We start from the raw sequence: 12,595 nt of genomic DNA on the forward strand, positions 1-12,595 counted from the left end.
GAGTCAGTGTTTGACGCCTATCTGATCACAACAGGACATCAGAAAAGTAAAGGGTAGTGAAAAATGCCACCCAAGGACTCTATCAGGCTCTCTCAACCAGGTAAGCTTCAACACCCACCCAACCAGTTGAGTAGAGCATATGAGGAAGGGTACAATACCCACTCGATCATTTCAACCGAGTGAATAAAGAGTCAGTGTGGTGGGGTATGCCTCCCAGTTGCTCTGTCAGGTACCCCAACCCTATTTCCTTAACCACCTACCTAACCATTTCATTGCAAAAGCTGAAGAGGGGCTCAATACCCACTCGATCATTTCAAATGAGTAAATAAAGAGTCAGGGTGTGATGCCTGCCTGATCACAACAAGACATTAGAAGAGTAATTGGTGGTGAGGATTGCCTCCTAGGGACTCAATCAAGCTCTCTCAACCAGGTAAGATTTAAGACCCACACAACTATTTTAATAAAGTAGATGAGAAAGGGCTCAATTCTCACTCAATCATTTTAAATGTGAAAATAAAGAGTCAGGATCTAACGCCTGCCTGATCACAATAGGATATCAAAAGAGTAAAGGATGGAGAGGAATATCTCCTAGAGACTCTATTGGGCTCTCTCAACCAAGTAAGCTTCAACACCTGCCCAACCAGTTCAGTAGAGTAGATAAGGAAGGGCTCAATACTCACTTGATCATTTCAAATGAGTAAATAAAGAGTCAGGTTCTGACGCATGCCTGATCACAATAGGACATCAAGCAAGTAAAGGGTGATAAGGAATGCCTCCTTGGGACTCTGTCGAACTCTCTCAACTAGGTATGCTTTAACACCCACCCAACCAGTTTGGTAGAGCAGATGAGGAAGGGCTTGATACCCACTCGATCATTTTAAAAGAGTGATTAAAGAGTCAGTGTGGTGGGATATGTCTCCTAAGTGCTTTTTAGGCACCCCCAACCAGGTAAGTTTCAACACCTTCCTAACCATTTTGGTGGAGTAGATGAGGAAGGGATCAATACTCACTCAATAATTTCAAATGAGTGAATAAAGAGTCTGGGTCTGATGCTTACTTGATTACAACAAAACATCAGAAAATTAAAGGGTGGTGAGGAATGCCTCCCAGGGACACTATTGGGCTCTCTCTACCATGTAAGCTTTAACACTCACCCAACCAGTTTAGTAGAGAAGATGAGAAAGGGCTCAATACCCACTTGATCATTTCAACATAGCAAATAAAGAGTAAGGGTGGTGGGGTATGCCTCCCAGGTTCTCTGTCGGGCACCCCCAACAAGATAAGCTTCAATACCTACCTAACCATTTCGGTGGAGCAGATATTGAAGGGCTCAATACTCACTCAATTATTTCGAATGAGTGAATAAAGAGTCTGCGTTTGATGCCTATCTGATAATAATAAGATATCAGAAAAGTAAATGATGGTGAAGAATGCCTCCCAGGGATGCTATCGAGCTCCCTCAACCAGGTAAGCTTCAACACTTGCCCAACTAGTTCGGTAGAGTAAATGCGGAAGGGATAAATACTCACTCGATCATTTTGACTGAGCGAATAAAGAGCCAGGGTAGTGGGATATGCCTCCCAAGGGATCTGTTGGGCACCCTAATAGGTAAGTAAGTAACCAATCCACCTGCCTGACTAGTTTTGTGTAGTAGGATAGAAGGTGAAAATCACGTCGACATCGACCTGACACAAATTTGTGTAGGGATGTGAGGAAGAAAAGTAAAATTTAAGGTGGGGGTATGCTTCAAGGGACCTTTTCGGGCACCCCACCAGGTAAGTAAGTAGCTAACTACCTACTTGACCCTATCGAGGCAACAAGATAGAAGACAAAAGTCATCTTAACACTAACATGACACAGATCTGAGTAAGGATGTGATGAAAAATAAGTAAGGGTAATTGGAAAAATTCCAAAGAAATTATTATTTAAGAATTCCCAAACCAAATTTTAGTTACCACATAGTAGGGGACAAATCATCGTGGCCACGGGTATCAAACTATTGGTGGAATTTCTTAGGCGACATTATCATCACATTAAGATAATATAAAAGGGATAAATAGTTGAATTGAAGAGCACGATCATAATAAATATTTAATGTATAAATGAAGTTTTTATGGATAGTGCATCAACATTGCCACCCCCAACTTAGCGTGGGTTGGTATGGACCTAGTATCAAATTTTCAAGAGTTTAAGTCAATAGTTTTGATATCCTAGATCCCATTCAACTTGAGTAAATGAACTGGAGAGCATATTTATAAAGAAAATTGAAATGAGGAAGAAATTAACATAAAGATAGTGGATCGACATCACCTCACCTTACTAGTATTGGTGGGCATGGATCCAATATCTCATCTTAGAGAAATTTTGAATTATTAGTTTTGATATCCTAAACAACACTTGGGGGTGCCAAGTGAAACTGGATGAGGAGTAACTATCGAATCATGATTGATAGATGAAGGAAATTTATATAGCGATAATAGATCGGCATCACCACACCTAACTAATACAAGTGGGCATGGACCTAGAAACACCTATAGAAAATGAATTTAAATTAGGGACATTGGATCAACATCACCACACCTAACTAACACATGTGAGCATTGACCCAGTATCACATCTTAGAAAGTTTTGAATTATTAGTTTTGATATCTCAGACCACACTCGGAGGTGCCAAGTGAAATTGGCTAAAAACAACTATCATATCATGATTGATAGAAGAAAAAAATTTATATAGGGATATTGGATCAACATCACCACAACTGACTAACACAGGTGGGCATATATATAGTATCATGTATAAAAAATGAATTTGAATTATTAGTTTTGGTATACCAGACCACACTTGGGGGTGCTAAGTGAAACTGGGTAAGAAAAACTCCTTGAAAGGAGAGGATGAATTAAAGTTTTTATGTGCTAACACCAATACGATTGGTGTGCACAAAAATAAGAAAAATATCCCTACGACGTATCAGTGTATCACCTTCAAGGATAGCGTTATACTCTTCATAATGAACATCATATGGTAGAGGAGAAATCATCATGGCCACAGAGATTGCCAAAAATTAAGAAGGCTCCTTTTAGGGAGTACGAATATAGAGGAATATTTATAGGCTGTACGGAGGTTAGCTTGTCTTTAGTGAGCAACTAGAACTAGTGGAAGGAGTGTCATAAGGTTTTTGATAGAAATCCTTGACTCTCATTTCATACATCGGATGGGGAATAGGTTGCTTGCTAGAACTGTGATGTTAGAAGTCTCCTTCCTCATCTAAGATATTATAAACAACTAATCCACCCTTAGGTATCAAGTACCTGTGAAAGGATATGAAGGTTTTGGGGTCTACTCAGTGGTCTCAGTGAGAGAGAGCTGACTAAATAAAGAAACTTGACTGGAAGATGAAAATTAATAAGGTACAGAATGGCCTAGCAGGCAAAAAGGAAAGGGACCTTAGCTAAGGGAAATCCTAGCTAAGAAGGGAACCTAACTAAGAAAGGAATACTAATTAAGAGTAGGATGTACCTAATCTAAGGAGTACCAATCATAGATTACGCACAAGAAATAATAATATAGGATCCAAAGATGGAGAGAGAAACGAGTCCCACCATGGTTGCTAGAAACCTATGGACCTCCAAAAGGACACCACCGACTATGGAGTATAGAGGGGATACGACCGCACCACATCGAGGGATAGAGATGATTGCAGGCCTCTATATTCCTCACAAATGAGATAATAGAAGGGCAGATTAGATTGCACGTACTACTAACCATTGAGGATAGAAGCTCTTACTAGCGCATCGTGATTGGTAGTAATATATATAACTTAATCAAAACAACGGGTTTCCCCCACTAGGTATATTAGCTTGAGTGGGGTTTATTTGATGTGGAATTTCATTTCCCACGGGCATAAGCCCCTATGGTTAATTACATCTCGAGCCTAAGGCCCGAGAATGCTCTTGATTAAGGGTCCAATATTATTCTTCCCAAGACAAAGGAGATTGGTACACAAAGAGAGACTAGGAAGTTCCAACTCAAAGAAAAAGAAAGGTTCTAAGTGGGCTTTGTTAACATGCAAGGCTCATATCCATACTCAAAGGGACTGAGACAGTTGAGGGGAAACAAAAAATCTTACACTCAACATATTGTGAATTTGTTTTTATGATTTATGATTTTGATGATAGCAAACACTTCTATTTCTCTACGACAGCCTTATTTACTAACATTTCAGGTCCACATGATCAGACTGCAATTTGGAATCAGCTCAAGATTGGGTAGACTAGGTCTAAGTTAGTTTGTACACTTTTTCCTTTCTTGAGTTTATTGTATTTGGTGTGGCTCCTGATGCTTTGTAATTTGGAATATTTTCTTACTATTCCCTAGAGTTTACTATTTTTGCTAATATCATTCGGGTCGATATTTATATCGGCCTGGATGATTTGTTCAAAAGAAGAAACCCTAATTAGGCCATCCTCATTAAAGCAGTCGTCATTATACAAAACACATCATCCTGGATGATTTTGTATCGACCAGGATGATAGGCTCAAAAAAGAAAGAATCTACTACTAGATCTATTTATGAATTACTTATTTTTGGACATCGTCAAGGTGGATTGTCCAGAGCTATAAAACATCATCTAGGACGATCCACGTTAATTTTTCCAAAATTTCTCTAGAATTTAAGGAAAGTAATTATGACTTGATTGCACAATCAAATTGTCCTGGACAATCGCCAGATCATCCTGGCCGATAAGCTGGATGATTGAACATCGGATAGCTCTTTTTCAGGGCGATGTTCAGGATAATATTCCACAATTTATACTGATCGTCTGTGTCGTCCTTGACGATAAGAACAAATTTCTTCTGATAGTCTCAAATCATCCCGTCTGATTGTGCTTAAATTGCACTGATCGTACAAGATAATATTAGTATAGTCCTGGACGATAATGTCGGCAACTTGCAATAATGAGCTCATTTTGAGAATTTCTATTTAAGCTATGACATGACACTTTATAAGTGTCTTTTGTAGCCATTGTAGCTTCATTATTTTGGGAGAAACTTGAAGAGAGAGCTTGAATGGGAGTGAGGAAAGGGTGGAGTTTGTGAGAGGGAGAAGATCCTATGATGGGGAACTCAAGGGAGTGTGGAGGGGGTTCCAGACGGTTTCTACGGCAAGCTCGCACCTGAATACCGTTAGATTCAAGGCTTGTCTCGAGGGATGTTCACCAAAGAAGAAGATCTCTTTGGTGTCAAAGGATCCGGTGACTCCGCCGCACCGGGGAAGATGGAAGTGATTTTGTAAGGGCTTCTCCACCTAGTTGTGGGGGCTAAAGGAGAGACACTTAGTTTAGTGAAATACTTGGTGGGTGCCTCCAACGAGTGGATGTAGGTCAAGGTTTGACTGAACCACTATAAATCTGGTGTGTTCTTTCTTTTTTACTTCCGCATTTAATTTCTACACTTTGGTTTTTATTGTGGTGATATTGGTTTTGATTTGTGTTTTGATTGAAAAATATTTTTTACGAATTCACCTCTATCTCTTAATTAGCTTTGGGACAGTTCATAGGGCCTAACATCTCTAACAAACCTTCATGTGGTATCAGAGCGGGATTAATAAAAATAAGATTTTGAAAAATTTTGAATTTTGATTCATGGCTAATTTTGGGAATCAAAATATTGTGGAAGGTTATTCAATCACCAGACCTCCTTTATTTGAAATATCTCATTTGATTTTTGGAAAACTTGCATGTATACTTTCTTGCAATCGATAAATTTTTGTATGTGGCATGTGATTTTAACTGGTTATTCATCACCATCACGTATCATAAATATAATTAAAACTGTTATTCCTTTTAACCAATGGAATAGGGAAGAACATCTCAATGCTCAATTGAATGCGAAATCATTAAATTGCTTTTTCTGTGCTTTAAATTCTGAAGATTTTATGTTAATATCCATGTGTACTACTGGTAAAGGATGTTTGGGATAAACTACACAACATATACGAAGACACTAGTGAAATCAAGCAATCCAAGTTGAATATGTTAATGTATGATTTTGAACTGTTTTCCATGAAATCTTAAGATACGATCTTAGAAATGTATACTAGGTTTATTCAAATTATGACATCATTGCATGCTTTAGGAAAATAATTTTCAAATTTTCAAAAAGTTAACAAAATTCTTTGTTTTCTACTAGATAAGATTGATGCTAAAATTGTTGCTATTTGTGAATCAAAAAATTTGAATGCTTATTCTATTGATAATTTGATTGGCTCACTCATTGCCAACGAGGAAAGTTTGGGTCAAAGATTTTTGGATGCAGGTGAAACAATTGTTCTAAAAGCTGAAGATACAGAAAGAGGAAGCTTAGTTGGTGACGATAACAATGACTTGACAAGCAAATCGAAAGGCTCACCAAAGCATAAGCATAAAAAAATTTGAATAAAGGTAAAAATTGTACGGATGTTAATATTTCTTATAACGTTATTTGCTTTCAATGTAGGAAGCCTGGACATATGAAAAATCAGTGCCCTAATTTAAGAATTCTTCCTGTGAAAGAAAAGGGTAAAGCGAAGCAAATTTTAAACTGGGGAAACAATGAAAAGTAAAAAATCTCCTGGGTAGACCTGGTTTCTGAAGCATCGGACCAGGAGTAAGATGGTGCTTAAACCTTTGTTTGTATTTTTTTAGTTTTTTGTTTGCTTGTTTTGTTTCATCTTTTGTTTGTGTTTTTCTTCTTTTTTTTTATCTTTTTTTTTTCTTTTCTTTTTTTGTTAATTTTTTTTGGGTTTCTCTTTGATCAACGTACACATTCACTTTTCTAAAAATGAAAAATCTACTTCCTATTTTTTCTTAAAATCTTTGGTAAGTTGTGATTGACTTCTCTAAAACTTGTGATTTCTTAAAATAGGTTATTCTACTTTTGATTTAAATTTTTTTCAAATTTTAAATTAGTCTTTGAAACTAAAATTTGTTACCTCCCTATATTTTATTTATCGCATAGGGATCTTTTGCAAGTTGTTGAATCTAACTCATAATTTTCTTAATCAAGAATTTTCTTTATCAATATGATGGGTTTACTTTTGTTTTTAAGATTTCATAAAAGTAGCATATTAAAAAAAAAAAAAAAATTGGCCAATGATGCCAAAAATAAAAGATGCACAATGATGCCAAATTTAAAAACAAAATACACAAAGTGTATTAGAATTAAAAGATGCTCAAAGAGTCATTCAAGTGATAAAGGGCATAAAATGAGACCACAAAAAAAAATATGCTTATTTTTTCTTATACTTCATAAAAGCTTAAGAAAATCCTTGTTACTTTCGATACTTGATTTTGAAAAACATGATTCCTAATTCAACAATTTGTGCATTAATCTTTTATTAGATATATTTTATGAAAGTAGTTTTAAAAAATTAGTGTTTCTTTTTCTAATTTATTCCATGATTTAGATATTGAATTAAAAAGTTTTTGAGCCTTTTTAAAGAACTTGAGTTTGGATTATAAAATTATGAATTTCTAACCTTTTCTAGGCTATGCGTTGCCATTCCAATTCTACTAAGTTTTTGATTAAAATGAAGAGGTAACTTTTTCATTTTAAGAATATTTGTTTTTCACTAGAATAGGGAACATTTTTGTCTTTTGGTTATTTTTTTTGTTTGTGCCTCCTCTCTTTTTTATAATGTCAAAGGGGGAGAACATGTTATTGAATTTTTGTACTATTGTCGTATTTGTATCTTTTGTTCAAAAATTTAAAAAACACCAAAAATATTTTTATCTCCCCTATTTTTAAAGTGTTATTCGAGTGAGGGGGAAATTAGGAGAAAATATTCCTTTTTAAAATTCAAATGAAAATGTTTGTCATCATCAAAAAGGGGGAGATTGTTACGGATCTATTTTTATGATTTATGATTTTGATGATAGCAAAGACTTCTATTTCTCTACGATGACCTTATTTACTAACATTTCAGGTCCACACGATCAGACTGCAATTTGTAACCAGCTCAAGATTGGGTAGACTAGGTCTGAGTCACTTTGTACACTTTTTTCTTTCTTGAGTCTATTGTATGGTGTGGCTCCTGATGCTTTGTAACTAGGAAAATTTTCTGACTATTCCTTAGAGTTTACTATTTTTCCTAACATAATCCGGGACGATATTTATATCAGCCTGGATGATCTGTTCAAAATCAGAAACCTTAATTAGGGCATCCTCATTAAAGCAGCCGTCATTATGCAAAACACATCGTCATGGACGATTTTGTATCAGCCAGGACGATAGGCTCAAAACAGATAGAATCTGCCGCTAGATCTACTTGGGAATAACTTTATTTATGGTCATCGTTCAGGTGGATCATCCAGGACTATAAAATATCATCTAGGATGATCAAGGAAAATTTTTTCAAATTTTCTCTAGAATTTAAAGAAAGAAATTATGACTTGATTGCACAATCAAATCATCCTGGATGATCACCAGATCGTTCTTGCCGATATGCTGAACGATTGGACATCATACTGCTCTTTTTCAAGGCGATGTTGAAGATGATATTCCACAATTTATACTGATAGTCAAGGACGATATATTATCGTCCTAGACGATAAGAACAATTTTTTTTTTATTGTCTCAAATCATCCTGGCTGATTGGGCTTAAATTGCACTGATCGTACATGACGATATTAGTATCGTCCAGGACGATAATGTTGGAAAATTGCATTAATGAGCTCGTTTTGAGATCTTCTATTTAAGCTATGATATGACACTTTATAAGTGTCTTTGGGAGCCATTGTAGCTTCGATCTTTTGGGGAAAACTTGAAGAGAGAGCTTGAAAGGGAGAGTGGAAAGGGAGGAGTTTGAGAGAGGGAGAAGATCCGGTGGGGGGGGGACTCAAGGGAGTGTGGAGGGGGTTCCACACGGTTGCTCCGGCAAGCTCGCACCTGAAGACCATCGGATTCAAGGCTTGTCTCGAGGGAAGTTCACCATAGAAGAAGATCTCTTTGGTGTCAAAGGACCCGACAACTCCACCATACTGGGGAAGGTGGAAGTGATTTTGTAAGGGCTTCTCCGCCTAGCTTTGGCGGCTAAAGGAGAGACACTTAGTTTAGTGGAATTCTTAGAGGGTGCCTCCAAGGAGTGGACGTAGGTCAAGGTTTGATCAAACCACTATAAATCTGGTGTGTTCTTTCTTTATTACTTCCGCATTTAATTTCTGCACTTTGATTTTTATTGTGGTGATATTTGTTTTGATTGAAAGATATTTTTTGCCAATTCACCTTTATCTCTTAATTAGCTTTGGGCCAATTCATAGGGCCTAACATCCTTAACAAACTTTCACAAGAAGTATATAGGGGGTGGATAGAAGCGGTGTCATCTATGTGACATGAATTAGTAGGATTTACAGTCTTTGATTAGAAGGGACTTACCCACTATTTAGAAAAACTATGAGGCACTAGTGTAATAGCCTTGAATATTAGATTTAAGGAGGATATAGTGTTTACCCAACATTAACACCCATGTCCAAGCTAATGCGCCTGGGCTTATACCTTACCTGAAGAGGGAAGCCACCTAAGCTCCTAAAATCCATGCAGTCCAATCTTTATGAAAGATAGATAGGTAGGTTGAATGTTTTGGAAGTAGGGATGACATTTAGAGAGTTTCTTAATTATCCCTGGACTTATATAGGGTGAATGCTCCTAAAGCTAATGTTATTAAATTTTAATTTAGTGAGTTTCTAATGTAATGCATGCTGGTTGAAGTCTCTAAATTAAATATGCATAAGATTTTAAAAATAGGCTTATATAAAAATAATTTTTAGAAAAGACTGGGCCTCCCCAAGTCCGGCACTTCATCCTCATAGGCCAGATTATCCAGACTCAACCCATAAGCGGGGAGGTATCTTATTAGAATGAGAGAGAAGAGTGCATTTAATATGAATGCGACCCTAGATGATTCTGGCTATTCCCTAGGTCATTAGATTTCTATGTTATTTAATTCTTAAAATTTTAGAATTTAATTGCGAGTCAAAAATAATTTTTATGATAGAGAGCCTAGTGAAGAACAGACCATACACATGCAAAAAAAAAAGAAATCTAAGAAAAGTAGATATTTTCTAGTGCACACAGGAAATATACACATCAATAAAAATAAACCACAAAAGGTAAAGTCCAAAATTCGGGGCAAGTGTCACATAAATACAATCCAGGGTCTACAAAAAGTAATGGTGGATAGGCTCCACCAACAATAACCTAGATTCTAATCCTAGTAAATAACACAAGTCTTAAAAGTCAAGCATTTCTTCTTGAAGTCTTCATCTTCGAGTCGATCATCCTTTTCTGGATTATCTCCCATCAGATCGTCTCATTCGGACTCTGTCTGGTTCATCATCTAGAACGATACCCAAATGACTAAGAGATTCCCTGAGAAGGGGCCTTTTCATATTCTTTTTGGGTACCAAGTTTTTGAAATGCCAGACTTTTGTAGTCTTTTAAAACTCAATAAACATTACAAATTATATTACATTTAATAGAGAAAAATCTTGACTCGGACTCCTGCATGGTTATCCTAATAAAAATCGCAAGCAGTTATAATATCCCAAGCAGTTTAATATTTATATATAAAAGGTAAACACACTTGGCCATGCTCTTTTAATTTTAAAGGGGGGATAAGCAATTTTTGGAGCACATGCAAAAAATATTGTTAGTGTTTAAAGCTTAAATCATGACTGCCCCCTTTATTTAGTGATGCATGAGCGTGGCAACATGCCTAAAACTAGATTAGTATAAAAGAAGCCGTAGCCCATGGGAAATCTAACGGACACATCATAACATAAGAAAAAATATAGAAAATATAATAAAGTAAAGCTCAACCACAGTGCAACAGATCAAAACAAATCAATCAATCATTTGTGCCACATACAATCACATCACAGAAAGCAGAAAAGAAAGAAAAAAAAAGTAAACACCAGCCCTAATCCTAGAGCTAAAAGTGGTGCCCTAGCAAAACTATGTGTGTGTAATAGGCTTGTGTGGCTTTGGATAGCTCCTATTCAGGGTAATTAGTTCAAGTTGCCTAAAGTTCAAATTTATTGAATGTCTGAAAAGAAAATTTTACTTAAAGTTTAAATATTAATGAATTAGGATCTATTTTTAGTTAATTTTAGTTTGTTGGTCTATTTTAAAGCATAGGATAGTGATATTTGAAATTCAAATTATATTAGCTAGTTTTGGAAAGTCTGAGTCCTCCTATAAGCTAGGCTAAGAGGTCCAAAATATCACTATGAGAAATAGGCTTGGTTTAGAGATTCCAACATTTTAGTTAAATATTAGGCCTTACAAGAAGTGGTTAGGCTTTGAGTTTTTTGGATTTGGAGTTTTCTAGGCCATATGAATTTTAGAATTTTTGGACAATTAAGGGAATTATTAAAAAATGTCTAATTAGGGGTGATAGTATGGTTTTGATCCAAATCAGCTCAAAACTAATTGGAATCACCCCCAAAGGTTTGAAATAGCATAAGGAAGTGTTCCCAAGTGTTTCGGGAAAATTTGAAATTTTTAATAATTTTTAATTATTTAATAAGGGAAAAAATATAATTTATAATTAAGGTTAAATTAAGGTCCAATTAAGGGTCCCTAATTATATAAGGTTAAGAACTGAATTATGAAGAGTTTGAGCCATTATAGGTAACTTTCTTAGTTAAAATTGATTTATTGTAATTTTTTGAAGTTATCGGGCCTAATTCACGGGTTAAATTAGGGTTTGTTAATTAAGTGGTCTAAAAGGATCCTAAAAATATCCTAGAAAATTCTGGGAGGTTTGGGATGTCACTAAGTTTATGTTTATGTAGTTTCAAGTCATTCTGGGATCTATCCTAGCTCCTATAATTTTTCTAAGTTTGCTAGGTGTGGCCTTAATCATTGTCCTTAGGGTGTCACTTTGTTGAATAGGTTTAAAACTAGGTTTTGGACTAACCCTTAATGTAACGATGTAAGGATTACATAAATAAATAAATACACCAATTCTTAGGATCTAAGAGGGCCTAGGCTAGGTGCTCGTGCATCCTACACATGCAAAAGATGGTAGAAAAGAGAAATAAAGCATGCTTATCGAAGCGATTAGTGAATGATTGGGACCCAACAACTCACTAATGATTCCTCCCCCCCCCCATGATTGCTGTTCAAAAGTTCAATCAGCGTTTAAAATTCCAAGAGTGGATCTCCCAAAATTAAGGGTTTAAATATATATAATATTAAAATAACTTAAAATACATGTAATGAGTAAATAACTTTTAGAATGTAACGTAATTAAAAATAATTCAATCTAAATGAATGCATGGGAGATCCACTGGCCACCCAAGAAGAATCCAAAAAGGGTTTGAAAATAATTTATAATTTTAAAATAATTATTTAAATAATAATTAAATCACCAAATAATTATATAATATAGAAATATGCTAGAGAAATAATTTTTAATTATCTAATTTTTTTTATATGAAAATTCACATTTTTTTGAAAAGAATGAGGTATTACACGTCAAAATCTGGTTTAAAATAAAATTATAGAGAATTTTTTAATTTTAAAGATAATTAAAGACTAATTTAAAAAAATAATT

The sequence above is a fragment of the Dendrobium catenatum genome, unplaced genomic scaffold, assembly GCF_001605985.2.
Source record: "Dendrobium catenatum unplaced genomic scaffold, ASM160598v2 fragScaff_scaffold_847, whole genome shotgun sequence".
In the NCBI taxonomy this organism is placed as follows: domain Eukaryota; kingdom Viridiplantae; phylum Streptophyta; class Magnoliopsida; order Asparagales; family Orchidaceae; genus Dendrobium; species Dendrobium catenatum.